Below are 27400 nucleotides of genomic sequence, written 5' to 3'. Positions count from 1 at the left end.
TGTAGGAACTAGAACTCCTGCACTGTTTACCAGATCTGCAATCTATTCTATTATCTGACTCTCCAATGGCCACAGTACTGGTAATAGATACCATTGCTGAAAATGACGTTCCCTCATACAATGTTTAAAGTGGCTCCAAGGTGGTGTTTGACTTTAAATTCTTTATGTAGGATCTGACCGTACTGTTCCGAAATGTATTCAAACTCTTTTTGTAATCTGTGAAACGTAAGTATAGTATTATTACCTGGGGAGATAATCATTCTGTTCTTCACAACGTGTTTGCTGTAGGATCTTTTAGTTCTTTGCATCCAAGTTTCCTTCCAAGGCTTCTGTCCCCCAGCCAAGCTACTTACAAGCAGGCAGAGTGCTCCAGACACTTCTCCGAACACTGCTGGAAGCTTTCTCTTTATGTAAGACGTGACTGCCTCGCTGTGTGAAACGTCTGATATAAAATGTGAATAAATCTGGTATACTCACTTAGACAGAAGCCTGCTTTATTTCTATGTAAATGTATATTATTTTCAGAAACCCTATTAACGTTTACGCCGGTTCCGGAATATTCTCTATTTGTGTGGGCCACTGAAATATATGTAATAAAATGTGTGGGCCATAAGCTCTCTTCTTAAGCCATGACTCATGCATTAAGCACCGTAGTACACTTTAATGCCTTTCTTCACTTATTTCTCTTGCTACCTTAGAAGGCATTAAATCCAAAAAAGATGATTCTGAAACCTAAAGTTAGGAATAAACGTTATAATTTCCTTATATACTCCTATAACCCTTTGTAAGCTTTAAATCAGGTTTTTGATGCAACACGAAGAACACATGTAGCAGGGGTGAGTTTGTAATTTGACACAACTCATGGTGCTCCCACAATGTTTTATTAACAGTATATTTCTGAATGCGGATTTCCAGTTTCAGTAGACAGATTTTATTTTTTTAGCATTCTTCCTGTCTTTGTTACTAGTGCTTGATGTTCTAGGCTGAAAGGCTGCAGCTCCTCCGCTGTTATGTCCCCATTGCAACACTTCCGGTTCTGGGGGTTGAGCCTGGCTATAGGGGCGTTTTGTGGTTCAAGGTCTACATCCTAGCTGGCTTGAATAGTGACCGTTCTATGCATCTGTATGTGTGAACATGGATGTTGATGATAATAAGTCATTTGCATGATAATTCTTAACTATTAGAGATAAGAAAATATTGTCCTGGGGACAAAGACTTAAAGAGGCTCTGTCACCACATTATAAGTGCCCTATCTCCTACATAAGGAGATCGGCGCTATAATGTAGGTGACAGTAATGCTTTTTTTAAAAACCGATCTGTTTTCACCACTTAATTAGCGATTTTAGATTTATGCTAATGAGTTGCTTAATGCCCAAGTGGGCGTTGTACAGAGGAGTGTATGACGCTGACCAATCAGCGTCATGCACTCCTCTCCATTCATTTAGTCAGCGCATAGGGATCCTGCTAGATCCTTATGTGCTGTCTTATACTAACACATTAACAATACTGAAGTGTTTAGACAGTGAATAGACATTCCACGGGATGTCTATTCACAATCTCTGCACTTCGTTACTGTTTCTGTGGTAGTTACAGCAGAAATGATCCCTATGTGCTGACTAAATGAATGGAGAGGAGTGCATGACGCTGATTGGTCAGCGTCATACACTCCCCTGTACAACGCCCACTTGGTCTAAAGTAAAAACATGCCCACTTGGGCATTAAACAACTAATTAGCATAAATCTAAAATCGCTAATAAAGTGCTGAAAATAGATTGTTTTTTTTAAATAAAAAGCATTACTGTCACCTACATTATAGCGCCCATCCCCTTACGTAGGAGATAGGGCACTTATAATGTGGTGACAGAGCCTCTTTAAAGCAGATTATCATTCTGGTAGAAAAGAAAAGAACAACACCCAATCGCTTTCTATAATGGAAGTCTGCACTCTGTAGACAGACTTCCTTGTGAGTGTGTGCTTATACAAAGCAGCTACTGTGAACAAACAGAGCTGCAATGTAAAGCATAGGGGATTTACATCAGTAGCCTTTTACATTCTGCAGCAATTCCGTTGAAAGTAGCAGACTTTCCGCTGCGGCAAAAATGCACCATTTCCTGCGTTTGACTGCAGAAAATGGTGCGTATTTTGCGCCGTTTTTCTCAATGTTGGGAGATGGTGACAACGTGATTTGATAAATCTCACCCATTCTGCTGCGTATTTTTCGTCCACAATTCTGGACGGAAAATACGCACCAATTCCGCTACGTGTAGACGAGCCCCAAGACTTTTGAGAGAGGAGACATTTCAGACTTCTTCACGTTCTCAATAGACCATGCAGTCACGAATTATAGCTGTGATCCAAAAAAGTAGCCAAACAGACCGCAGTGAAAAAAAGAAATCAGCAGATAAGTTACCTGATCATAGTGACTTGCAAAAAACGTATTCTGCTATAACAAACATGTCTAACAAACTCCATGTTCCATCAGAATAGTAGCTCTACACACACAACCACTGATACCAAAGACTTTTGCAACACAGCCTGGAAATCTTGCCTTTCCATACCCAGAATACCTTCTTGAGCGAAAGTCTTCTTTTGTTAAAGAGGACCTGTCCGCTCTCCTGATATATTTTTTATTAAATGCGTGTATTCCCCATAAAATAACCTATTCCATAATAACAATGTTGAGGCACCTTTTCATTAAAACTCTACATTGTTCCTCAGTTATTCCACCTGGAAATGTATAAGTTTATATCTGCCAGGGGAACAGCACAATGCAAAGTTCTCAAAAGGTGCTCCAGAATTGTTATTTCATTAGGCATAAAGTTTTTTTTAAAACCTAAAGGAGAGTTGACAGGTCCTCTTAAGAATAACAAAAGTATTGGTCATACAATGTAAACTGCCCCCAAAAGGAAAACATTGAATCAATAACAGATGGTATTAGCCAGAAGATAAAAGGCAGTAAAGATAAGTGGTTGTATTTCACAGTGCTGGTCCGTTAGATATGGCTATGCTTAAAGCCTAATAATACTGTTTACTAGATTTCCTTAATTTGCTTGTCATTATGTATTGCTTATCTGTGGTTACTATTTTAGATCGTGTTTGCGAATAGTCCTGGTAGCTTGAACGACCGTTTCTGATCAATTAGATCTTCACAGAATTTCTCTACGTTTCTTTGTATTTGTACAGCTAGTTAAAGCATCATTTCCAATTCTATTCTATTGAATAATTTGCATTTTTAATGTGTTTTAGGTTTTGTATTTTTAACGTGTTTATTCACTGTTTTCTTTTAGGCCGTATTGACACGGATTGTAAATGAACGTCATTCTCTGTGTTCTTCCAGTCTCTTGAAGTATAAGGTAAATGATCTTTTAATTTTCATGAAGAAGTAAATGCACAGTAATAATATGTTTCAATTTCTTTATAAAGGCTTTTAAGTGTTTCAAATTATCAGTTCACGGATGCTCATTGGTTAGTCCTGGGTTCAAATCTAACCAAGGGCAACATCTGCATGGAGTTTGTATGTTCTCCCCGTATTTGCGTGGGTTTCCTCTGGATACTCTGGTTTCCTCCCACACCCCTAAAACGTACCAATAGGGAATTTAGATTGTGAGCCCCGATGGGAACGGTAAGTGAAGACCTATGTACAGCGCTGCGGAATATGTTGGTGCTATATAAGTAACAGAAATAAATAACTCTGTCATGCCAGGTTGCAAATCATTGGCTGTGGCTCTTCCCTTTTCCTAGTAACAGATTTATATTCCAAGAGCCTGTAGGCACCGAAAACTTGCTGCCTTAACCCACATCCTTATTCATAAAATATGGATTCGTTCATCTGTTGTTTCAGTAGAAATGTAGGAATTTTCTAGACTACCTCCTGCAGTCACATCAGGGTCCTCCTTCCCAAAGCAGTAACCCCTTTCCCCCCCCTCCTCTGGCCTTATAACAGTGCCCCCCCTACCGCAGTAGTCACAGCAGTACCTCTACTCCTTTTCCCATGGTCCTTGTCACAACAGTGCCCTTTAAGCCTTGAATATTAGTCACAGTATTGCCTCTTCACCTTCCCTTAGTCATAGCAAGCCACGCTTTCCTCTAGTAGCCTCATGAAGGAGCCCCCCTAATTCTCACAGCAGGCCCCCCCCATCCCTTTTCTCCAGTGCTCCTCAGTCGTCACTACAGGACTTCCCTATCCCCATTCCTTATGGTTTTTACTTTTTTCTTTTGCAGTCTTCAAAATATACAATTAATTATATGTTTAATTCTTGTAGCCTTAAGTACAATAAAGGGCCTTTTACACCGGCTATACACAAAAGGAGCTGCCTGCAACAGCCAAACCCAATTTCCCAGCTACCACTGACAAGGAGAATAATACTCTTTAATAGCTACGTATAGCTGGACAAACCACAGTTATGATTAAAATTATCACCAACCTAGATCGGACATACAAGTATATAACCTGATTGAACAGGCATGTATATGTGTAACATAGAGATGTGTCGTCCCTAACCAGTTAAATTGTTTAACAACTAGTAGGTAGCAGTAGGTCACGTCATTTTGTGTGTCTATATCAGGATCTAATTTACCCCGCGCCGCCATTAGCCCCGTGTGCCCCTGAAGACGCTACTTGTTAGCGAAACATGTCGGGGGGGCTGTTAATGTTTTAGACAACTGCCGTTGATCGGACCTACTGCTACCTACTAGTTGTTAAACAATTTAACTGGTTAGGGACGACACATCTCTATGTTACACATATACATGCCTGTTCAATCAGGTTATATACTTGTATGTCCGATCTAGGTTGGTGATAATTTTAATCATAACTGTGGTTTGTCCAGCTATACGTAGCTATTAAAGAGTATTATTCTCCTTGTCAGTGGTAGCTGGGAAATTGGGTTTGGCTGTTGCAGGCAGCTCCTTTTGTGTATATATGTATTGTGCCCGCCAGCTACCAGGGGTCATATCCTTGTTTGTTTTACACCGGCTGACACTCAGCCGGTGCAGCAAGCACCGATCAACGAGACATCGTTGCTCGTTGCTCAGTGCTCGTTTGCTCCTGTCACACGGAGCTATTTATGGGGACGAGCGGTCGTTACTCCGATCGCATACATTATTATCATGTCGGCAGCGCGTCTCCCTGTTTACATGGGGAGATGTGTTGCCGACAGCGATATTTTACTTTCTTAAAACTATACGACCAGCGGATGATCGAGCGGTTGCTCGTTAATCTGCTGATCTTCACAGGGCAATTATCGGCAACGAGTGTTATATGAACGCTCGTCTGCCCGATTAATCGCCCAGTGTAAAACCCCCTTAAGGGGCCTATTCAGGTAAGCAATGTTCACATCTCTGTGCTGTCCGAAAATCGCAGCATGCAATACTTTTGTTAGATTTTGTGTCACTCATCCATTCAAGTCAATGGGTCTGTGAAAAAATTGTATAGCGCACTGATCCTATCAGAGTGCAGTGTGGTTTTCTTGATGGAATTCTAGGAGATGCTGGAAAAAGCGGTCAGCATTTTTTGATGGATGTGAAAAACTGTTCATCACTGATGCTACCCTGAAGTTAAAGAGGATCTGTCACCAGTTTATAAATGCCTGATCGCCTGCCTAGTCTGAAATGTAGATAACAGTGGTTTTTATTTTGAAAAACAATAATTTTTGGGTAAGTTCTGAACAATTTTGATTTATGCTAATTAGTTTCTGAATGCCCAAATGGGCGTTTTTTAACTTTTGACCAAGTGGGCATTGTAAAGAGAAATGTATGACGCTGACCAATCAGCGTCATACACTTCTCTTCATTCATTTCTATCTGTACTCACAGCACAGATTGATCTCGCGAGATCACGCTGTGCTGTCACTCCCACAATAACTTTACCGAAGTGTTTTGAGCGTGAATAGACATAGTCTTCAGCCAGGATGTGATGTCTATTCACACTCCCGACACTTCGGTAAAGTTACTGTGGTCTTGCGAGATCATTCTGTGCTGTCATTCGTGTCCATCTGTACTCGCAGCACCGCGCGAGATCGCGCTGTGCTGTCATTCATGTCCCTCTGTACTCACAGCACAGCGTGATCTCGCGAGATCACGCTGTGCTGTAAGTCCCACAGAAACTTTATCAAAGTGTCGGGTGTGTGAATAGACATCGCGTCCTGGCTGGAGGCAATGTCTATTCACTCTCAAGACACTTCGGTACAATTACTGTGGGAGTATGTGACCGCACAGTGTGATCTTGCGAGATCACGCTGTGCAGTGAAAGAAGCTGGGCTGGAATGAAGAGAAGTGTATGACGCTGATTGGTCACTGATTGGTCAGCGTCATACACTCCTCTTTACAACGCCCACTTGGTCAAAAGTTAAAAAAAACGCCCAGTTGGGCATTAAGTAACTAATTAGCATAAATCTAAAATTGTTCATAACTTGCTAAAAAATGCTAGTTTTCAAAATAAAAAACACTGTTCTCTACATTACAGCGCCTCTCCGATTATGTAGGAGATAGGGCATTTATGATCTGGTAACAGAGCCTCTTTAAAGACTCATACAAGGAACGCACTCTGACACAATGCAGATTCAACTCTGATATAAAATTGTTAGTTTTTCAATGAAGAAAGACTAACGAGTTTTACAGCACTCGTCTGAGTACAGACTAATAGTATGAGATCTTTGCAATTGCACTATAGAGAATTAGTCATATTTACTCCAATCCTAAACGTTTAACAACAATAGTGACCGCAGCATCTAAGCTATTAGAAAGAGGGGTGGAGCTCCCATGAGACGATTGCGGGTTGCTGATGGTTATCATGGTTGTCTTTTTGCTCCAGTTAAGCCTTGTCCGAGTCATGGCTTAAAGGGGTTGTCCATTACCGGACAACTGATGACCTATCCAACGGACACCCGGACTCCACACCGATCAGCTGCCTCTGCGCACCGGACGTGCATGTCGGAAGCAGATGGCTCCAGTCACGGAATAGCGGCCGACCTGCAGCTCTGCTCCTATTCAAGTGAATAGGAGCAGAGCTGCATTTCTGCAGCATGGCCGCTATGCAGGGTACAGAGCCAACTGCTTCCGGTTCCGTACACTGCATACTGTGCAATGATATCCGGTGCCCGCAGGCAGCCGGAGCAGCTGATCGGTGCGGGGTCCGGCTGTCTGATCAAAAAGTCATATGTGCCAATAAAAACTACGGCTCTTCCCAAAAAAACAAGCCCTCACACCGTTTCATCGAATATGGCGACACAGAACAATATTTTTTTTTAAAGAAATAGTTTTTTCTTTGTAAAAGTAGTACATCATAAAGAAAATTTTATTAATTTGGTATCGCTGTAATCATATTGACCCGCAAAATAAAGTATCACTGTTTTACTGAACGATGGACGCCATAAAAATTAAACCACCCTCCCCCCCCCAAAAAAAATGGAGGAATCACTGTTTTTTTTTTTTCATTCCACCCCACAATAACTAACTTTTTTTTTTTCAGTTTCCCAGTACATGATTTGGTACATTTAAATGGTGCCATAAAGAACAAAAACTCATCCCACAAAAAAAAATTCTCATACGGCTATGTCGACAGAAAAATAAAAAAAAGTTATGGCTTTTAAAAGGCAGGGAGGGGGCAAGGGGTTAAAGAAAGTGTTTGTGTTATCTGGTGAATTGCCAGTACCGATCCCCATTCTCCAGTGGTCACATGAAGAATTCCACCGGTGATGACAGGTCTGTGTTGGCAGCTGTGCAGACCCCTCTGACGTCTGCACACTGGGTCCTACACTGCCAGACGCCTACACAGCCTCACAGCATATGGACTTAATGGGGAAAAATGCTGTATTCAGATGTTATATTTATATATATATATTATATTCGTGATTATGATGACATGCCTTACTTTGTTACTGATGCTTTTTGACCTTAGGCCTTCCACACACAAGCGTGTTTGGTCCGTGACACACTGTCCGTACGTCGGCCGCATTTCCCGGACCGCACACACTGCAGAGTCAGGCTCCTAGCATCATAGTTCTCTATGACGCTAGGTGTCACTGTCTCACTGTGGGACAACTGTCCCGTACTGTAATCATGTCAGGGAAATGCGGCCAACATACGGACCGTGTATCACGGACCAAACACGCTCGTGTGTGGGAGGCCTTAGTCTCTACATGTAGCTTTTCTAGGAAAAAAAGCCTACAAATCACATGTTCTTATATAACTGCACAGTTAACTGGAAATTCCCTAAAAACCTAAGCCGTGGCCCTTGGCCCCCAGTTTTGTTGTTTTATTAACTCTAAAAATCTATTGGATCTGGAGGATGATTTCACATTAAGCCCACACACAGTTTATTTATATTTCGGCCTAAAGGGACCAAGCTTCGATCACAATACCACACCTGCATCTGAAGATTGATTCAACAGACTTTTCTGGAGATTATTTAATACTGAAGCAAGACACATTTCATATTGCAGACTGAGAACAGTTACCAAATGTTTAAATATTTCCCAGATGAGCAGGAAAACCGTTCTTCCACCATCCGTCTGCATCTAGAAATGTAAACTCATACCATCTGGGATGTGTAGGCAAAAATCAATGAATCCCTTTGACTGTACTATTCGTATGCTTTAAGAAAAGCCAAAGGCAAGCTTAATGAGCCAGTTTGCGTGTGCCATGTTCTCCAGGTTGTGCCAGATAAGGTTTGGAAGGATATTATGTACTGATGCAGAAGATAATTACAGAAGCCCAATGTTTATAGGCAAACAAAGCGTTAACAATATCCGAGTTATGGACAGAGGGGACCCTTCTGTCTGTTTTCACCTTAACTGTCCTGTTGTACCGTGCCCCCTGACTTTAACGAGTAAGTGCCGCATTAAAGTGCATCATGTGGCCCTTTTTTCATGGAGTTTTTGAATCCTAAGAAGACTCCTATTGGGGAAGGGGCATATAAAAGCTTTTTTAAACCATTTGATCAGTAGGGTATGGGTCAGGCCAGACGTAGCGGTTACTATCTGTGGCTGATTTTGCCAGGACTCCGCTGCAGATCTGTAATGAATCCACGTAAAATTTGCATGTGTTACTTGCGGATTTTGTTGCAGATTTCACCCTATGCATTGCAAAGGGTAATATCCCACAGTGCAAATCCGCAAGAATGAAAGTGCTATGGATTACATGGGTAATGTGCACCGCGAGTCCACCACATCTCGCCTGACTCTATGAGGATGTTCCAGTGTTTACAACTACTAGTTCAGCGTTCTTAGGGCATCTGTAAGATGTAATCATGTTATTGGGAATCTGTCATGTCACTGATGCCACTCCATGTGAATTCTGATTCTCATGGAGTCGTAGACTTGAACCATAGACCTAAACCACAGCTTCTCTTGTTAGCTTTTGTAAGATAATATATCTCTCTCTTACATTCTTCATACTAAAGGGGTATGTCTTATTTTTCTTATACGTTGCACTCTTAGGCTATATTCACACGAGCGTATGAAACCTCTGACGTGAATAACTACAGTTTTTCACGTCCGAGGTGTGTTCGTGCTGCACCCCTGCAGGATGCCTTATCACACATCCCCCATAGACTAGAGTCTATGCAGTTATGCGTGAAGTGCAAAAAAATAGGGCATGTCCTATTTTTTTAACGGTCCCTTCACACGCTCCGTTGAAATAACGTATTACACGTTCATGTGAATAAGGTCTTAGGGTATTTTCACACGCTGAGTCAAAAACTGATGAAAATTACAGAGCTGGTTTCAGAGAAAACAGCCTTTAATTTTCAGCCGTTTTTGAAGCTCAAAAACGTTTTTTCAGGCATTTTTTCTAGGCTGTTTTTGGAGCTCTTTTTTTATTGACACAATGAAAAACAACTCCAAATATGGCTTAAGTTCCATGCTCCTTTTTACGTGGCGTTTTTTTAATGCGCCGTTTTGGCGGTGTAAAAAAACACCCTGTCTGAATGAAACACCGTTTTTCCCATTAGTAACTTTATATAAATATATTAATGGCACATACAAAAAATATGGTGAAATCCTGTTCTATGTAAAACCCCCTCAAAAAAAAAGGGGGCACTCCCTCCGTCTGGAGAAAAAAAAGGTTCAACCTGCAGAGGCGACAAGGCTTCTTTACTGTGAGAACGGTGAAGAATAGTCACCGCAGGAGCCGTCACAGCAGGGACAGTAGATGCTTTACAAAAGGCTTAGATAATTTCCTAGAACGAAAAAATATTAGCTCCTATGTGTGGAAATTTTTCCCTTCCCTTTTCCTGTCCCTTGGTTGAACTTAATGGACATGTGTCTTTTTTCAACCGTACGGACTATGTAACTACTCTATATCAATCTCTGTTTTGTTGGAACACTTCTACTTCTTAAAGGAGCAGTTTTGATCTTAAAGGAATCTGTCACCATATAATTCTGCCAGCTTTAAAGATCCACTGGTCTATATACCATATGGCACACACAAAAAAAACAACTGTGCAGAATACAGCGTACTCTTAGTTATGAGTTCACTTTTGTTCATGAGCGCGCTCTCCAGCCCCTCTCGGCATTGATTATATACCATATATCTGCCTTAGAGGGGGCGGGAGGAGACCAGATAGGTGCCCTCCTGAAGAATACATCAAACTACATAACATGACTTTCTCAACTGCACAATATTGTTGTTTTTTTAGTTGTTGTTTTTTTTGTTCTGTTTTGCCTATAGCGTAGCGGACCTGTCACAATAATATGCTGCCCATAAATAGATATTCGATGGAGCCTGGGCTCTCCCCAGGGATGTCAGTGGTACCTTAAAAAATATGCTGGCACGGAGAAAAAAAAGGACTCTCCTGGTTTAATATTCATAAATCTTAATCACTATATAATAAAAGATTCTCCAATTTTTTCTAATGTACGTTTTTTTTCTTAATTACTCATTATTTTCAAGATCACGGTTTGCTGTCCGTAGATAAAAACATTTGTGTTTACATCCAGAAGCTAAAAAAAAGTACAGAGCTAATCCTCTCAGCTGAGATGGGGATACAATTGTATCCAGTTTGGACAATTTAAATGGAAAAAAAAAATTCTACAATGAATCCGTGTAAGTAAAAAGCTCTGTTCACACCACATCTTGTATGCTGTTGAACTGTACTTTTAAAAAAGGTCCTTTTTTTTTTTAAATAGAAAGCAACATGATTACTATTCTTTTGCATCCTGTTGGCATTGACTTCTAGTGTTAATAAAAATACAGGACATAAAAAAAACAAAAAACCTGCATCTTTTCTTTTTTTTTTTTGTATTCACTTGCATCCTGTTTTTTTTTTTTATAACATATTTTTATTAAATTTTTCAAAAAAAAAAACACATCATACAGTAATGCATTGGCATAATAATAAACATTACACAAAAAAAAATAAATAAATGCATCCTGTTTTAAAGGTAAATGTAACAAAAAAAAATTAAACTGTACTTTTTGGCAGGAAGCAAACATGGTAAATGTATCGGATTAGAGTCCAAGCTGTTTAGCTCACAGAGGATTATATAGACTGTATACAATTGGATCTACCTCTAAATTGTAAAAAGTAAAGTCTGTAGAGGTTTTTGGTTTTGTGATTCAAACAAGGATGTTCCCCAATTAGTGACCCCAATCAGAGATCTTGAAAATGGTGAGCAATTGGACTACAAACTATATTAGAAAGTTGTATACATTTTCATAAAAATTCGAGTAGCTTTGTAAATATGATCCTTGACTTGTTATGAACTTAGATGTGATTGATTTTACAGGTGAATCCTGCGTGGCGCAGGACCTGCTTTCACTGAACCCGTCAGTGCCGCTGACCTGACAGATACAGGTCTCCGCTCTAGATACAGCTGCTCTGTATAGAGGATACAAAGCAGCTGTATCTGAAAAAGTAAAAATTATTTTAAATAAAATGCAATCACACTAATACACATTTTTATTTAGAAAAATTACTAAAAACTTTTTCAAAGGTGTACATGGCCTTTAATGTCTTCCTTTCCTTTCGATCATTTTTTTTCAGAGAAATATTTTAAATTTTTTTCTTTGTGTGTCCCAGGAAATCCGCCACCCCAACTCCTGACAATTGTCTGGCTGAAGCCTTTCCCCGCTGCTCTGTCTGCAAAAGGAGACCAAGAATATTAAACCCAGCCTCCTAGCTTAAGCCCCGCCCCTCATCTATCTGACAGACAAAATTGAAGAGGTCAGTGGTAAATTAACCTCTGTGTTCTTTGCAAAATTTCTACAAGACTTTTTGCTTCAGGAACATGCAGAAAATCCTACAGACTGGCAAACAGTGGGGACAAGTTTATCTCCTGTTTACTTTCATTATTAATTTCTTGGTTTAGTGTTCCTTTAAACAGGGGAATAGTGTAGATAGGAGTTTTCCTTTTACGGTTTGTCAAATTTGTTGTATTGTGCCATAAAAGTACTTGCTTTGGGATGTCATGTTTTATAATGCTAAGGGCTTGTCCACACGTAACAGAATTACTGCGTACTTTCCGTTACGTGTGGAATACAGTAGCAGCAAAGTGGGTGAGATTTAACAATTCTCATCCACGCGCTGCGTAAAATTTCCATCGCGAAATTCACCTGCGGTGCATTTTTTTCGTTCCGCAGCATGTCCATTCCTGATGCGGAAAGTGGACGACTAAATTGCTGTGTTTTTCAGAGGAGATGTCACCAGTAAAAACCGCAGGAAATGTTTTTTCCGCAGCGGAATGTCTGATCGTTTTAGCGGAAATGCTGCAGAAATTTTCTGCAGCAATTCCATTACGTGTGGAGAAGCCCTAACCGTACAAGCCCCCACGTCGTTCTATGGTCCCTCATCCACGGCAGGAAAGCAAGTGCTTTATTCCATATGCAAAAAGGCTGCATACAAAAACGTTGGGGGTTGATGCTCAATCCTTTACCTATCACCATACAGATATATGATGCCTGCATGTGTGTGGCAAGTTAGGGCACAGAGAAATCATCTATATTACAATGCTTCCCCAGATGGTCTGTCTCTGCCCTAGAGAAGAATACAAGGCCTGTCTCTTATTCCCAAAAATGGGATTACATTACCTCATACACCAAATGTTTTCTACACTGGTTCAATGAGGCTTCCTGATGTTTCCTGAAACCTGTTCTATATTTTCTAAGTTTTTTTTGGGGGGGTTTTTTTTTTTTAGTTTAATTTTTTTTAAATTACAGAACAGAATAGAAGTAAAAATTCTCCATTGATACAATAATAAATGTATTAATGTTCCGGGAGCACAGATGGGAATTATTGAGTTTTATAATCCACACAAGTAGAATATGTATTGAATTTGTTTCCTGCAAACAGGGTTATATCAGGGCAGGAAAGCCATAGCAAGGTGCAGCTAATACCGACTAAAACAAATTTAATCTTTTAATCAACTTTGTTACATCAAAGACGTAAATTGTTTTTTTATATACATGAAATTCACATAGTGTTCGATTTGGCTTTTGAAGTTATTTAAGGATCCTCAACCCTCCTTCAGCTGTAAATTACTTGACCCTTGTCAAAATGTTAACATAAAATGGGCAGCCTTCTCTATGCTTTTTAGTTTGAGGAGGATTATGTATTATTTCTCCTCAGTCTATTACTTATTTCTAGGACAGGACTGAAAACATTATTTAGAATTCAGCAAAATTGAGGAACAGAAGACAATCAAAATTAATTGAGCATCAGATACTAGATTAAAGGATTTTTTCAAAATATAAAAAATATGACTTGACTGAGCCTTTGTCCTCCAACAGTGAAGCATATTGCTAGCATATTTCACAAAATACTAAAAAATGCCTCTAAAGTAAAACAAAAAACCATACACCACACTAGAATGAGACGATTTCACATTACTGCGTACACTGTCTAATAAAACATGGTTGCCAAACTATATAACTATCTTCAATACTAATAAATTGTGTTACATTTAACACAAAAAAAGGCAAATTTATTTCAGATCCCTTCTTAGATTTCGTCGCATCTTACCAGGGAGGATGAAAGATGGTTCATCGGGTGGAGAAGGCTTGTGACAGGGAAGTTCCTCTAATAATTGTACTAGTCACACAAAATGTGTCCGTGTCATATAGCATGTATTGAATTTATGTGGGTGAGCTATGAACCATGAGAAAAATGACAGAGCTTCTATGTAGTATGTTTTTTTTTTTTCGTTTTTTTTTTGTACTTTTTTCCTACTATTTTATGGGAAATTCCATAGAAACCTGACCCCCAACAATCTCGGCAACTTCAAAACTTGGGTAAGTTACATTTTCTGGGGTTGAAGACCAAAGCATTTTTTGAACTGCTACTGTTATGTGCAGAAGACACTTGGTTATTGTCTCTTCACAAATCCGTGTTTGCATATAGTGTTTATAGGTTTTTAGTGTCAGATTTATTTTGCTCCCTGCACTTCTACAGTCAGACATTTAGCGTTATTCTAGCAGCACTCTTCCCAGGACAACAGCCGGTATGTAGACATTACGGTGGATGATTGTGGTACTGTACTAAGATGACTGTTTAGCTGATCAGAGGTTATTGGGTATAACTTACAAGAGAAATTGGACCATAGCACATACTCCATGCAATAACAGTGTGTTATCCTTGTCCAAGCATGTTGTTGCCCTTTTCTTGATTTTTCAAATAGGACTCTCAAAACATCCATTTCATAGACTAAACACAATGGTTGCCAATTTGCTTGACATCACTGGGAAGATTCCTGGAAAATCGCCATGAAGCCTCAGCTACATTGATGACAGAGTTCTCCGTTAATAGATAGACTACATACTTGTGTAAAGATTTTAATCACCCCACCTATCAGGTTTATCTTGCACCATGTGGCGCTGTGTACATTTTTTTTCTTTCCAGGCATTACGCTAAAACAAGCTAGCGTTAGATGCACCTAATTTATTAAGAGTCGCACACCCCTTCATAAATTAGCTGCATCTCTAGCCGTCTGTGTGCCACAAGAATCAAACCCACGTTTCTGCCGTAAATTATAGTAAATCTGTTGGACAGCTGATGGCCCCATCCCTTTCATAGGGCTCCGCTCACTTTGATAGGCGTTTTTCTTTTTTTCTCAGTAATCATGCCAGCGGCATGTCATGATGCTGTATATCACCATGACTTAATACGATTGCTCGTTCCAGATCACTGGCCCATATAAACAGGAGAACAATCAGCCGATGAATGAGCAAATGCTCGTTCATCGGCCAATCTGATATTTTTTGCGGCTAATAAAATAGTCGCAAGTCGGCAGCACATCTCCCTGTGTAAACAGGGTGATGTGCTGCCGACACAGTGGAAATGTATTGTGATGAACGATCATAGTAACAATCCCTCGTGCCCATACATAATCCATCATTGCTTCTTATGAAAGGCGCAAACTAGTTCCAATCGACACACTGCCTCGTCGATTTGGCGCTCATTTTTCGGCCCCTATCGGGCCATGTAAAAGGACCTTTAGACTACTGCTTTCTTCTATTAGCCTTAAGGTGCCCATATACATAAGATAAACATCAGTCAAACTCATCAATTTCAATGGGACTGGCTGACTATATAATTGGTATAGGGGAATCCCAACTCTCCCCTGACAGTTGATGTTTGGGGAAACCTGCCCGATCCTTTGTTCCTGCAGTAGTTAAGTCGCTGCCAGAGGTTTCTGGCAGAGGCTTAGGGTCCTTGTACGTGACTCGATATGGGCTGTGAAAACGAGCACTGATCATCGAGAGCACAAGAAGCAATGATCGGTTATGTTTGAGAATGAATGATTGTTACTAAGATAATTTGTCCCCATACATTTCCATCATGTCGCAGCCCAACTCCCTGTTTACGACTAGCGACCGTTTTATTGGCCGCATAATCGAGCAGAGCAGACGATGAACCAGCGTTTGCTCTTTCATCGGATGATCGTTGCCCTGTTTACACAAAGCAAATCCACCTTTTGAAGTGGGAATCTGTAGTTGTAAAATTTCTGTCCAGTTATATTCTCCTGCCCAAATGGTAGAACTGGACCCGTGCACGATACAGTCTAGGCGTCGTATGGTTTCCACGGAAACAATACTGCCCAGTATGCAGTAATGTTTCTCTATCCCAATGTTTTTTAGTTCGGGCCAGATAGTATAACTGGACTGACACTTTAAGACACCCCATAGACTCTGCTGGCGCCTATTACGGGATATGAGCCGAATGTAGTGTATATTGCTGATCCATGTGAAGTCATTCATATATGTCTTCCCACCCGTTCCCCACTGTAAGGGGGTAAGTATGCATTTTTTATTTTTTTTAAATGCCATTCATTTTCAGGTCAGCTGTATGTTCTACTCTGTAATCCAGAACAACTTCGATACAATTTAGAAATAATTATGTGTTCTAACAGTTATTAATGTCTCTTGTCTAATACTACATTTAGTTAAAAATGGCTTAAATCAGATAAATATCCAATAGTAGGGAACATACATTCTCACAGCACAGTTGGTAAACATCCATCGCTCTCCTTTTATATATTGTGACAATTGGGGGTAATTTCGCATCAAAGGTAGCAGCTTTTTGGAGCCTACAGAGTTTTTGAGGTGCTGAGTGTCAAATTAACTTCAAAGATCCAAAAGAAATCCCTTTATTTAGCTTTCAAATGATTACAGGTTTGAAAAAAACGCTCATTCAAGATCCTTTTAGATGCCAGTCCTTTTGGATATAGACAGGTGGTCTGTCCCAAATGTTCCCTCTAAGTCTTTGCAGCTCCTGAGCGGAGCAGTTAGGGAGCAGGGCGAGTCTCCATCATTGGTGGGCGATCTGATGACCAAAAGTAATACCACCAGTAAACGCTAATATAGCAACTATATAAGAGAATAAGAAAACTTTTTTACATACTATAATATTACAAGTACAGCAGTAAAATAGACCGTTCTAAACACCAATTATAGGCATCAATGAAAGAATTCCTCATTACACCACTATCCCTGTAGATAGTGCCGCACAGACCCCTGTAGATGCTGCCACACAGCCCCCCCCCCCGTAGATAGTCACACCCCTTCCCTGTAGATACTGCCACACAGCCTCCCTGTAGATAATGCCACACAGCAATCCCCCCTCCCCTTGTATATACTGCCACACAGAATTTCCCCCTCCCCTTGTATATACTTCCACATAGCAATGCCCCCTCCCCTTGTATATACTGCCACACAGCAATCCCTCCCTTTGTATATACTGTCACACAGCAATCCCCCTCCCCTTGTATATACTGTCACACAGCAATCCCCCTCCCCTTGTATATACTGTCACGCTTCTATCCCCCTCCCCTTGTATATACTGCCACGCAGCAATCCCCCCTCCCCTTGTATATACTGCCACATAGCAATGCCCCCTCCCCTTGTGTATACTGCCACACAGCAATCCCTCCCTTTGTATATACTGTCACACAGCAATCTCCCTTCCCTTGTATATACTGTCACACAGTAATCCCCCCTCCCCTTGTATATAATGCTACACAGCAATCCCCCCTCCCCTTGTATATACTGCTACACAGCAATCCCCCCTCCCCTTGTATATACTGTCACACAGCAATCCCCCCGCCCCTTGTATATACTGCCACACAGCCTCACCTCCCCTTGTATTAACTGCCACACAACAATACCCCACTCCCCTTGTATATACTGCCACACAACAATCCCCCACCCTTGTATATTACCGCATAGCCCCCTAAAAAATTGATTGTACTTGCCTTGCCCTGCTCCCACAACTGACCGAGCGCTACACTGCCGGGCGGAACGCATACGTAGACCAGCATGATGATGTGACGTCATCATGCCAGCCTGCGCAGGAAGTCTTCCCAGCTCCTTGTAGGCTGCAGGCATAATGTGGCCTGCAGCCTATAGTATTCATTTGTATCTGCGTCCTTAGGACTCGCATACAAGTGAATGTGGCTGTCGCTAGCACCGGATCCCACCCCCCTCGGTGCGAACGACGCCTCTGCATCCGCCTGCTACCCGCGGGAACACTGTCTATATCCAAGTGGTGCACAGCCCACCTGCTTCCTGCAGGACATGAACCACACTCGCTGCTGTGATTTCTCCTTTTGGAGTTGGGCAGTGTAGGGTGTGGTCAATGTCCTTTTCAACCCTGTTTTGGGGTCGCTCACTAGCTTCCTCTAGCTCCAAACCCCAAAAATAATGATTAATGTGTATAGTATATGTTTGTAATTCATGTAGAGTTTTAAATCTTTGTAACGCAGTTCATATGCTACTGGTTCTTAGGGAGAAACTGTCCATAACTGGTTTAAGCATGTTCCTTCGACCCACCAAATACAAATTGTTTCTAAAGGCGGGGCTGACAAATTATATTTACACTATTAAAAGCCAGTATTTTCATAGGGCTCCAGCCTGTCATAAAATACATTCCTAACCACTGTTTCATAGTGCAAACAGATTGGGGCACTAAAACGGAAAACTTTAACCATATTTGTGCACTCCTCAACATTGAAATTGCAACACCAAGGAGGAAAAGTTTTTTGGAATTGTGGGAATCTCATGATTGATAGACTTGTTAATGATCTGCAAATTATAAAAAATGGAAACAAAATATTCCTAACATCTAGATTTATTCAGTATCCAGTATGAGTGCCACATGCAGAAATACAGGCACTTGCACGCCTTGGCATGCTATCAATGAGGTTATTAATGGTTGTCTGAGGAATATTATGCCACGCTGAATGCACTTGGGCACACAAATCATCAAGAATGGCTAGTGGCAGCTCTCTTTGTCGTTGCTGACCAATGGCGTCCCAGATTTGCTCGATAGGGGACAAGTCCAGAGACGCTGCAGGACGTGGTATCATGCTTAGGCCACGCAGGCTGCTCACAGTAGCACGAGCAACATGCGGCCTGGCATTGTATTGTTGAAAAAATGACTTATGGCACACTTTGGAGAAATGGCCGTACCACTGGTTCTACGACCAAATCAATGTAATACCGAGCTGTTTGTGTACCTGAAATGAAGACTAGAGGGGTCTGACTACTGTACATTATGCCACACCACACCATAATCCCGGGAGTAGAACCAGTGTGATGTTTCATTGTGAAGGCCCCTTTATGGTGTGTCCACGTGGTCTCCAGACCAACCTCTGGCTATCATTGCGTTTGAGACAAAAGCGGAACCCATCGCTGAAGAGGATAGACCTCCATTGCCTTCTTGTTGGGCACCTTGATAGCCTTTGAGAGCGGTGGTGTCCGGTCAATGGAACACCTGCAGCTGGACGTCTGGCTTGTAGCACAATGTTGTGCAAACGCCTTCTGATGGTTTGTGTCGACACTGGTTGCCGCCCTAGGCTTAGGATGTGATGTCCAATTTCACTTGCATTATAGAATGGATGTGCCATTCTTCCAATTGGACTATCCGTCCATGCAGAGACAAAATGATAGTTTTATACCGCTCAGACGGTTGTAGATGTACAGTCTGAAGTGTCCATCAAGGGTTTGACCTTCCCCTCAGCTAGCATGCAGAAAGAATGATCCAAATTTCCACTGGTGTGTATATCTCGCTGGTACTTGTGGTTCCACACAGAAGTGAAACTGCAGAAATGCAACTGCTTGCTGTGTATATCCTCGTACGTGATGTTCTAAATCTCCAACAAGGGAGAAAAAGGAGATAGTGCACTACCTTTTGGAAACTGCAAATTCCACGACTTTATTCCATACTTACAAAAATGGATATAGATAAAAGCATAAGATAAGCTCTTGTAACACGCCAAATAATGCAACCCGACCCTGGGTTTCGCCCTTCTGGCTTCCTCTGGGGCATCTGATGCAGAGATCCGCCTCCATGCACCTCTTGCTGTCATTCCCGTTCGTTGTTGTTCTCACAACTTCCAGGACACGCAACATTGAACAGTTCTGACATCTCGGCCTCGGCGCGTAGTGATCTGCCAGAGTAATAAACCAAGGTCCTTCAGTTCAAGGGTTCTGTCCCTCTTAGTTTGCGACGAGTTGCAATAACTGGCACGTCGACTAACAGGAGGCATCGCACAATCATCCTACTCGATTTTTGAGGTTTTATGTGGCTAAAAATACATTGCTTTCAATCTGGCTTTAATGCCTCTCCCACATGCCACAGATTGGTGCGAAGTGCTTGAAAATTGTATCATTTGCAGCTCTTAGCGACACCTTCTACTTCCGCTATTAGCTATTACGGCTTGCCATTCTTGGTGTTGCAGTTTCAAAGTTGAGGAGTGTATATAAAACTTTTGCGAAATTATTAAGGATACAAGCTAATATACAATAAATCATACTTGTGAAAAATTAGTTATGCCCGGATTCAGGGTAAACCCCACTCTCTGAAGTGTTACATTGCACAGTGGCTTCATTCAGGATATCCACCACAGAGGCTGCCTTGCTTACTCACTGGTTGGTCAGGGGGCACTCCACTCACTATGTATTACTTAGGGTATGTTCACACGCAGTGTTTTCAGGTGTATTTCGTGGCGTTTATGCCTCGAAAAATGCCTGAAAAAACGGAAGCTGAACGCCTACAAACATCTGCCCATTGAAACCATTGAGAAAAACTGCATTTAGTTCATACGGGGCGTCTTTTTACGCAGCTGTTTTAAAAAACGGAGAGTAAAAAGACGCTCCGTGTAAAGAAGTAGCATGTCCCTTCTTGAGGCGTTTTTTTGGAGCTGATTTTCCATTGAACACTATGAAAAACGCCTCAAAAAAAGCCTGAAAAGAAGCTCCAAATTAAAAGAAGCTTCATTTTCAGCTTCAAAAACACCTGAAAATCAGAGGATGTTTTCACTGAAAACAGCTCCGTATTTTCAGACGTTTTTTTAGTAAGTATGTGAGCATTCCCTAACAGTACAGAGGGGAAGGGGGTGGTTGGGTAGGGCAAGAGTTTACCCAAAGACGTCTTGCTTGGTTTCCATTGCAAGGGAGAAAATCTGCCTTGAGGGAAAATGGAAACAAACTAGATTCCTCCTGGGACACACATAACTGTGCCCCAGTGCACAAAGCAAGGTTCATAAAGGCATGGTTGGGTGATTTTGGTGTGGAAGAACTTGACCGGCCTGCACAGAGTCGTGACCTGAATGCCATCGAAAACACCTTTGGGATGAACAAGAATGGAGATTGTGAGCCAGGCCCTCTCCTCCAACATCCGTATCTAACATCAAATGCTCTTCTGGAGGAATGGGCAAAAATTCACACATGGGGAAAAAAACATACACACTCCAAAATCTTGTAGAAAGCCTTTCCAGAAGAGTGGAAGCTGTTTTAGCTGAAAAGAGGGGATCAACTCTATATTAATGCCTATGGATTTAGAATTGGATGTCCTAAAAGTTCATGTAGGTGTCCCAATAGTTATGTCCATATAGTGTATATTAGAAATGATTTTTACATTTGTCATTTTGATGCCTTCACACCAATTTTGTTTTCATTATTACCAGAACAATTTTATCCATTATAAAAAGGAATGTCTTTTGAGATCAGTGGTGGGTGGCTGGGGTGCCCTTGCAGCCCGCACATGATCATCCTGCAGCCCCTGACCTTAAGCTCCATGTCTGCGGTTCAGAGCTGGCTGCCCATCTTCTATGGTGGATGGGAGATACCGAATCAGCCCCATAGACTATAAAATGCACTGACCACTTATTTGCAGACACCTTTGTGCTCTGGGGACACAAGACATTGAATGTAGTATGTGGCTCTCTGTTAAAGTGGTATTCACAATTTATGTCTGATTGATGCGGATCACACCTCGTGGGACCCACACCTATCTCCAGAACCGGGTTCCCCTAACCCCTTCTTGTTTGGTGAGGTGGCCGCCACACCAAGACAGAACACATAAGGTGGTGGCCAGGATTACGGAAGTAGCTGAGCTTGTTGTGCTATGCTGTTTCTGTAACTTCCATAGAAGTGAATGGGAGTTACAGAAAGAGCTGAGCTTGCTGTGTCTCCTTAACTCTCATTCTCTTCTATAGAAGTTATGGAAACAACAGAGCTCATCGAGCTTGGCTGTTTCCGTAATCCCAGCCACCTCTCCTTTTTCTCTCTGCCTGGTTGCCGTGGCCGTGCCTCAAGGCAGAACGAGGGACCACCGTTCTGGAGATAAGTGTGGGTCACGGAGCTGGGACCCGCATCAATCAGTCATTTATGGCATATCCTGTGGATACAACATAAATTTCTAATATGGGAATACCCCTTTAAGTCCCTATCTGGGCCACTATAAATCGTTAGGTTGACTATATTTCTGTTGTAAACCAATGTCTATGATGTAAAACTGCATCTTGTCCATTATAAGTCCTTCAGTGTGGCTGATAAAACTGAATGTCCGTAGTTCTTTATTCAATGTCATGTGCTAACAATGTGGTATGGAATAATTATAAAGAGCCATTTAAGGAACGTTAACTGGCAAATCAAATGACTTTTCCAATATTCAATGTCTTCCTTGCCTTTTAAAGACACGGCGTTCACAGGCAGAATGCAGCAGCTGTTAATGTGTGTATGATTCTCACTGGACTGAAATGTGGACTACATAAATAATATTACCAGTTCTACGCTGACTCACTAGGCTACGACTGTAATATGAGAGTGTTGCATACTAGCCAACAGACAACACCATGCTAATGATGTGTAGACAGTAGCGTGGATCTCTGGTCTATTGCAGTATAAATATAGTAGTAAGCAAGGTTTTATTAAAGGTTTGGATCTAAAATTACTGCTTAATCATGCACTAAATCATGAACTCTTCCATGCTAATGTCCCTATGACAACACTTGCTGCCTGTGAACTTAGGATTTTCATCAGCACATTGTATGCAGTGGCAACTGTCTATACCTCGACATTGCCTTTCAAGTTAGTTTGGATGTACATATGTAGTTTTTTAAACTCTTGTATTCGGGTATGTTCACACATTTAACAAAATACGTCTGAAAATATGGAGCTGTTTTCAAGGGAAACCGCTCCTGATTTTCAGCCGTTTTTTAATCAACAAGTGTTTTTTGGCGGTGTTTTTTACGGCCGTTTTTGGAGCTGCACTTATTTTTACGGGGCGTCTTTTTATTCACCGTTATTTGAAAATGAGGCCCATCAGAACAGAACGCCGTATTTACCATTGAAATCAATGGGCAGATGCTTGTAGGAGTTCTGCTTCTGAATTTTCAGCTGTTTTTCGGGCGCCCAAAAAACGGCTGAAAATAGCCTCTGTGAACATACCCTTTAAAACCGTTGTCTCATGAAGACCACTCTCCCTAATAACTTTGGCCCTCCAATAAGCCCCTATTACCTTGAATGTCCAATGATTATTTCATCTGCTGCGTTTAGTCATATTGATTCTTCAGTCGGTCAGGATTAACAAATATTACATACAATGCTACTGAAGTTTGTGAATTTGTATGTGCCCACAACCAGATTGTTTCAAAGATTTCTAAGTTATTGGCTATAATGTACATTTTTCATATAATGACTGTTGATAACTAAAATGCTACTGGGCTTGAAACCCTGTGTAGTTTTTAGTTTTCTTTGAAGATATATAAAAAAAAACGTCCCTCTCTAAGAGAGGGATAACTGATATGAGAATAGATCTGATATAAATTTGTCCATGGAGTTTGAATGTTGAAATGGGGAACGTGATTAATGCTATGCTGTGTGTATTTAATGTAAAAAACAAAAACAAATCCTGTTCCTTTATATACCCACTTTAGTGTTACTAGTTGTCAGGTAGCCTGAAATGCCGCAATTAATCCTTTAACGTTGCCATGTAGAATTAAAACACTTGCTAAGAATATTCAATCCTAAACCGTCTATTCTCCGTGTGGTGCTTGACTTTTTAGAGTTCTATACGCCGTTCAGCCATAACATTAAAACCACTGACCGGCAATACTTTAGCATTCCACGCATGAAGAACAACGTTAAACAACATAAAAAGTCATGGTTCTATGAATGTGGTTTTGGTAAAATAGAAAAAAAAAAATCTGTGCCCCCTTAATGGCCAAAATAAGTTGCTTCCTAAAAGGGGTTAAAGAGATCAGGGAGATTTGTTATCTCATTTGTTTGGGAATTTTCGGGTACAAAGTACATACCTCTTGTTTGACCCTAGAAATTTCTCCTAAATAGGGAGGAAGTGGGATTTTGGTACACAAGTTACAAATGTTTTATATTCTATCTTAATCCTGTGAACTCCTTGGATGGGAGTCACCCTTAAACATTTTGGAACCCAACTAAAGACGTCAATAGATATTCCAGCTTCTATTTAAGAAAACCAAGTGACTGTGCTAAGTCTGTCCTCAGAATGTGCAAGTCATTTTCTATTAATTGGTGCCTTAATTAAAGCTTTTGAAATCTGAAGTCTTCCTTTTCACAGAAGCCTCTTGGCATGCGAACATATGAATGTATTTTTAGCTTTATATGCCCACTTTTTGGATCTCACACAGACTTCTACATTTTAAGGGTGTCCATTAAGTAACACCAAGCAATATTTTCATCAGAATGTATAAACATGTCACCCACGTTTTATTTATGGCAAATACTGAACAACATGATTACTAAAATGGCACTCGGATATACGTGTAGAATTATAATTTGCATTGTTTAGATTGGATTCAGGTCTTTAGTGACGACCCATTAAAATATATTTTTCTTATTTCCCATTTGTTTTTGGCCATTATCCATGTTTACTAATTGGAACAGAAAACCACCTAAGCTGATTGATACGTTCCACTTAATTGCCAGATACAAGTGTTACATTTTATTCCAGATAGAAAGGAAATGTGTTTGACCTCCGAGAAAGCTGATCTGGTGGCAGCGTGCGAATGCCATATTCAAAGTGTCAGTAACTGTATTGCAATGGTTAGCGGGGCATGCCTAGCCGACTGGAAAACATTAGACTGCTCTGGATCATTGCTTGCTCCACCTGGAATTAGGAACTTGTCCTTGTTCCAGCTATTGTGCTACAAGAACCAAACAAGTCGTTACATTTGAAAAGGACTATTGATTTTTTTCAAAGCTGTTGGTGAGCATTATAGAAAGGAATAGTATGTACTGAAATATTCATATAAATGTTTTTATTAAATATTCAGCTTATTATCCAAGCATAAAAAGTGAGAACATTGCACCAGCTTCTGGATCTTGGCTTGTTTGGGTTTTATAATTGTAATTTCATTTTGATTTACAGTGCTGTGAAAAAGTATTTGCCCCCACTCGTTCTTCTTTTTTTGCTAACTTGTAATTTTTCAATGTTTCATATATTAAAATTAGTTTAATGATAAGATAAAGACATGAGTAAACACAAAATGCAGGCTTTCAAATGTTTCATTTGTTGAGTATAAAGATTTATTCAAAACCTTTATCACGTGAAAAAGTAATTATCCCTTAAACCTAATAACTGGTTGCGCCACCCTTGGCAGTAACAACTGCAATAAAGCGTTTGCAATGACTTGCAATGAGTCTTACATCGCACTGAGGGAATTTTGGCCCACTCGACTCTGCAGAATTCTTTTGATTCGCCTACATTGGAGGGTTTTTGAGCATGAACTGCCCCTTCAGGGTCTTGCCAGAGCATCACAATTGGATTTGAGTCAGAACTTTGACTCGGCCACTCCAAAACCTTCATTTTGTTTCTATTGAGCCATTCAGTAGTTGACTTGGTTGTGTGCTTCGGATCATTGTCCTCCTGCTGCGTAACACGACTGCGCTTGAGCTTTAGGTCACAAAACGACGTTTGAAGATTCTTCTTCAGGATTTTCTGAAAGAGGTAATTATTGATGGAACCATGAATTCTGTTTGCAGAAGCAAAGCAGCCTCCGGAATCACCTTACCACCGCCATATTTGACTGTTGGTAGGACGTTCTTATATTGGAATGCGGTATTCGCTTTCACGCTAGATGTGATGAGACCCATGTGTAACAAAAAGTTCCACATTTGACTCATCAGTTCACAGAATATTATCCTAAAACACTTGGGGTCATCTAGATGTTTTTTGGCAAATTCTAGACTAGCCTTTTGTGTTTTTGTTCAGCAGTGGTGGAATCGTGTACATTGACCATAAAGGGATTTTCCAGGACTTTTCTATTGATGGCCTATCTTTAGGATAGATCATCAATATAAGATCGTGGTGGTCCAACCCCTTGCCGATCAGCTGACTGAAGGGGCCGAAACTGCCCCAGGTTTTCAGGTACAGAAGCTCCAGAAGTTTATGGCACGATGCCTGTAAACTGGCAAAAGGCCATGGCGACTAACCATTAGTCAGCTGATAGTTGGGGGTACAGGGAGTTGGACCCCCACCGATTTTTTTTATTTTTATTTTTTTTTTTATATATTGATGACCTAATCCTAAGGATAGGCCATCATTATAAAAGTTCTGGAAAACCCCTTTAACTGAGGAAAGTGAGGCTTGCAGTTCTTTAGATGTTCGTCTGGTTTCTTGTGTGACCACCTGGATAAGTCGTTCATGTACTCTTGGTGAAATTTTGGTTTGCTGGCCACTCCTGGGAAGAATCAAAACTGTGCCACGTTTTCTTTGTGGATAATGGCTCTCACTGTGGTTCCTTGGAGTTCCAGTACCTTAAGGTCCTATTAGACTGTCAGATATTCTTTAATGAACAGGCGACGAGTGAAGATTTAGCGAGTCGTTTACATTCAAAAGACTGTCTATTACACGTGACCATAATTGCTAAAGATTTTAGCTGTTCAGTTGTTAATGCAATCGTTGCTCGTTTGCCCTCAACTCATTTCTGAATTGCCAACAACTGGTTGGTTTCTGATTGGACGAGGGGATGCGGCAGCGACGAACGATAATCTTTCACCCAGATAGATGTGGCCGATCCACGGAAACCCAACTATCAATCATTGCACACTATTACACATGGTGATTTATCTTTTATATTCAAACTATTTTATATAAAAATGTGTACGATAATTGCTCCGTCCAATAGGGCCTTTTGGCCTTGGCTTTGTAATTCTTTCCAGACTGGTAGATTTCAATGACTTTGGCATCTGTATTTTAATCTCTTTAGAATGTGGCATCGTGTGCTTCTTTCTGAGACCTTCTACCCTTCCTCACGTTGCCAGACAGGTTCTATTTAATGATATTTAGATTAAACAGGTCTGGCAGTAATCATGTCTGAGTGTGACTAGTGAAATGCAACCAAATTGTTAATTTCATTTGGTTGATTTAGTAGCTAAGGGGGACATTTCTCTTTCTCATAGGGCCAGGTAGAGCTGAACAGCATTTTTCCTACAATAAGGCGGAATTCACACGACAGGGATTCCCGGCCGGGTGCCGGCCGTTCATAAATCGGCCGGCACCCGGCTGCATTAGGAATAATAGACCCCTAATGGGGCTATTCACACGACCGATTTTTTGACGGCCGGGAAAACCGCCCGTCAAAAAATAGGACATGCTCTATTTTCAGCCGGGTGCCCGGCCGCCCGGCTCCCATAGAAGTCTATGGGG

The 27400-nt window shown here is 41.0% G+C and overlaps 1 protein-coding gene across 22 annotated transcripts in view; it reads left to right on the top strand.

Moving 5' to 3' along the window:
- Positions 1–27400, top strand: part of SORBS1 (sorbin and SH3 domain containing 1) — a 290288-nt gene that overhangs the window by 36814 nt on the left and 226074 nt on the right. For 21 of the 22 annotated variants that reach the window (XM_075841467.1, XM_075841478.1, XM_075841471.1 and 18 more), the window contains exon 2: positions 3288–3353. The gene's annotated coding sequence lies outside the window, so the exon portion shown is untranslated. Of the gene's footprint in view, positions 1–3287; positions 3354–12019; positions 12164–27400 lie in introns of all 22 variants that reach the window. The other variant, XM_075841470.1, reaches the window with a different exon arrangement.

Source organism: Rhinoderma darwinii, chromosome 11, assembly GCF_050947455.1.
Source record: "Rhinoderma darwinii isolate aRhiDar2 chromosome 11, aRhiDar2.hap1, whole genome shotgun sequence".
Classification (NCBI taxonomy): Eukaryota; Metazoa; Chordata; class Amphibia; order Anura; family Rhinodermatidae; genus Rhinoderma; species Rhinoderma darwinii.
The sequence above is the reverse complement of the archived record's forward strand: the minus strand, read 5'-3'. Positions and strand labels throughout refer to the sequence as shown.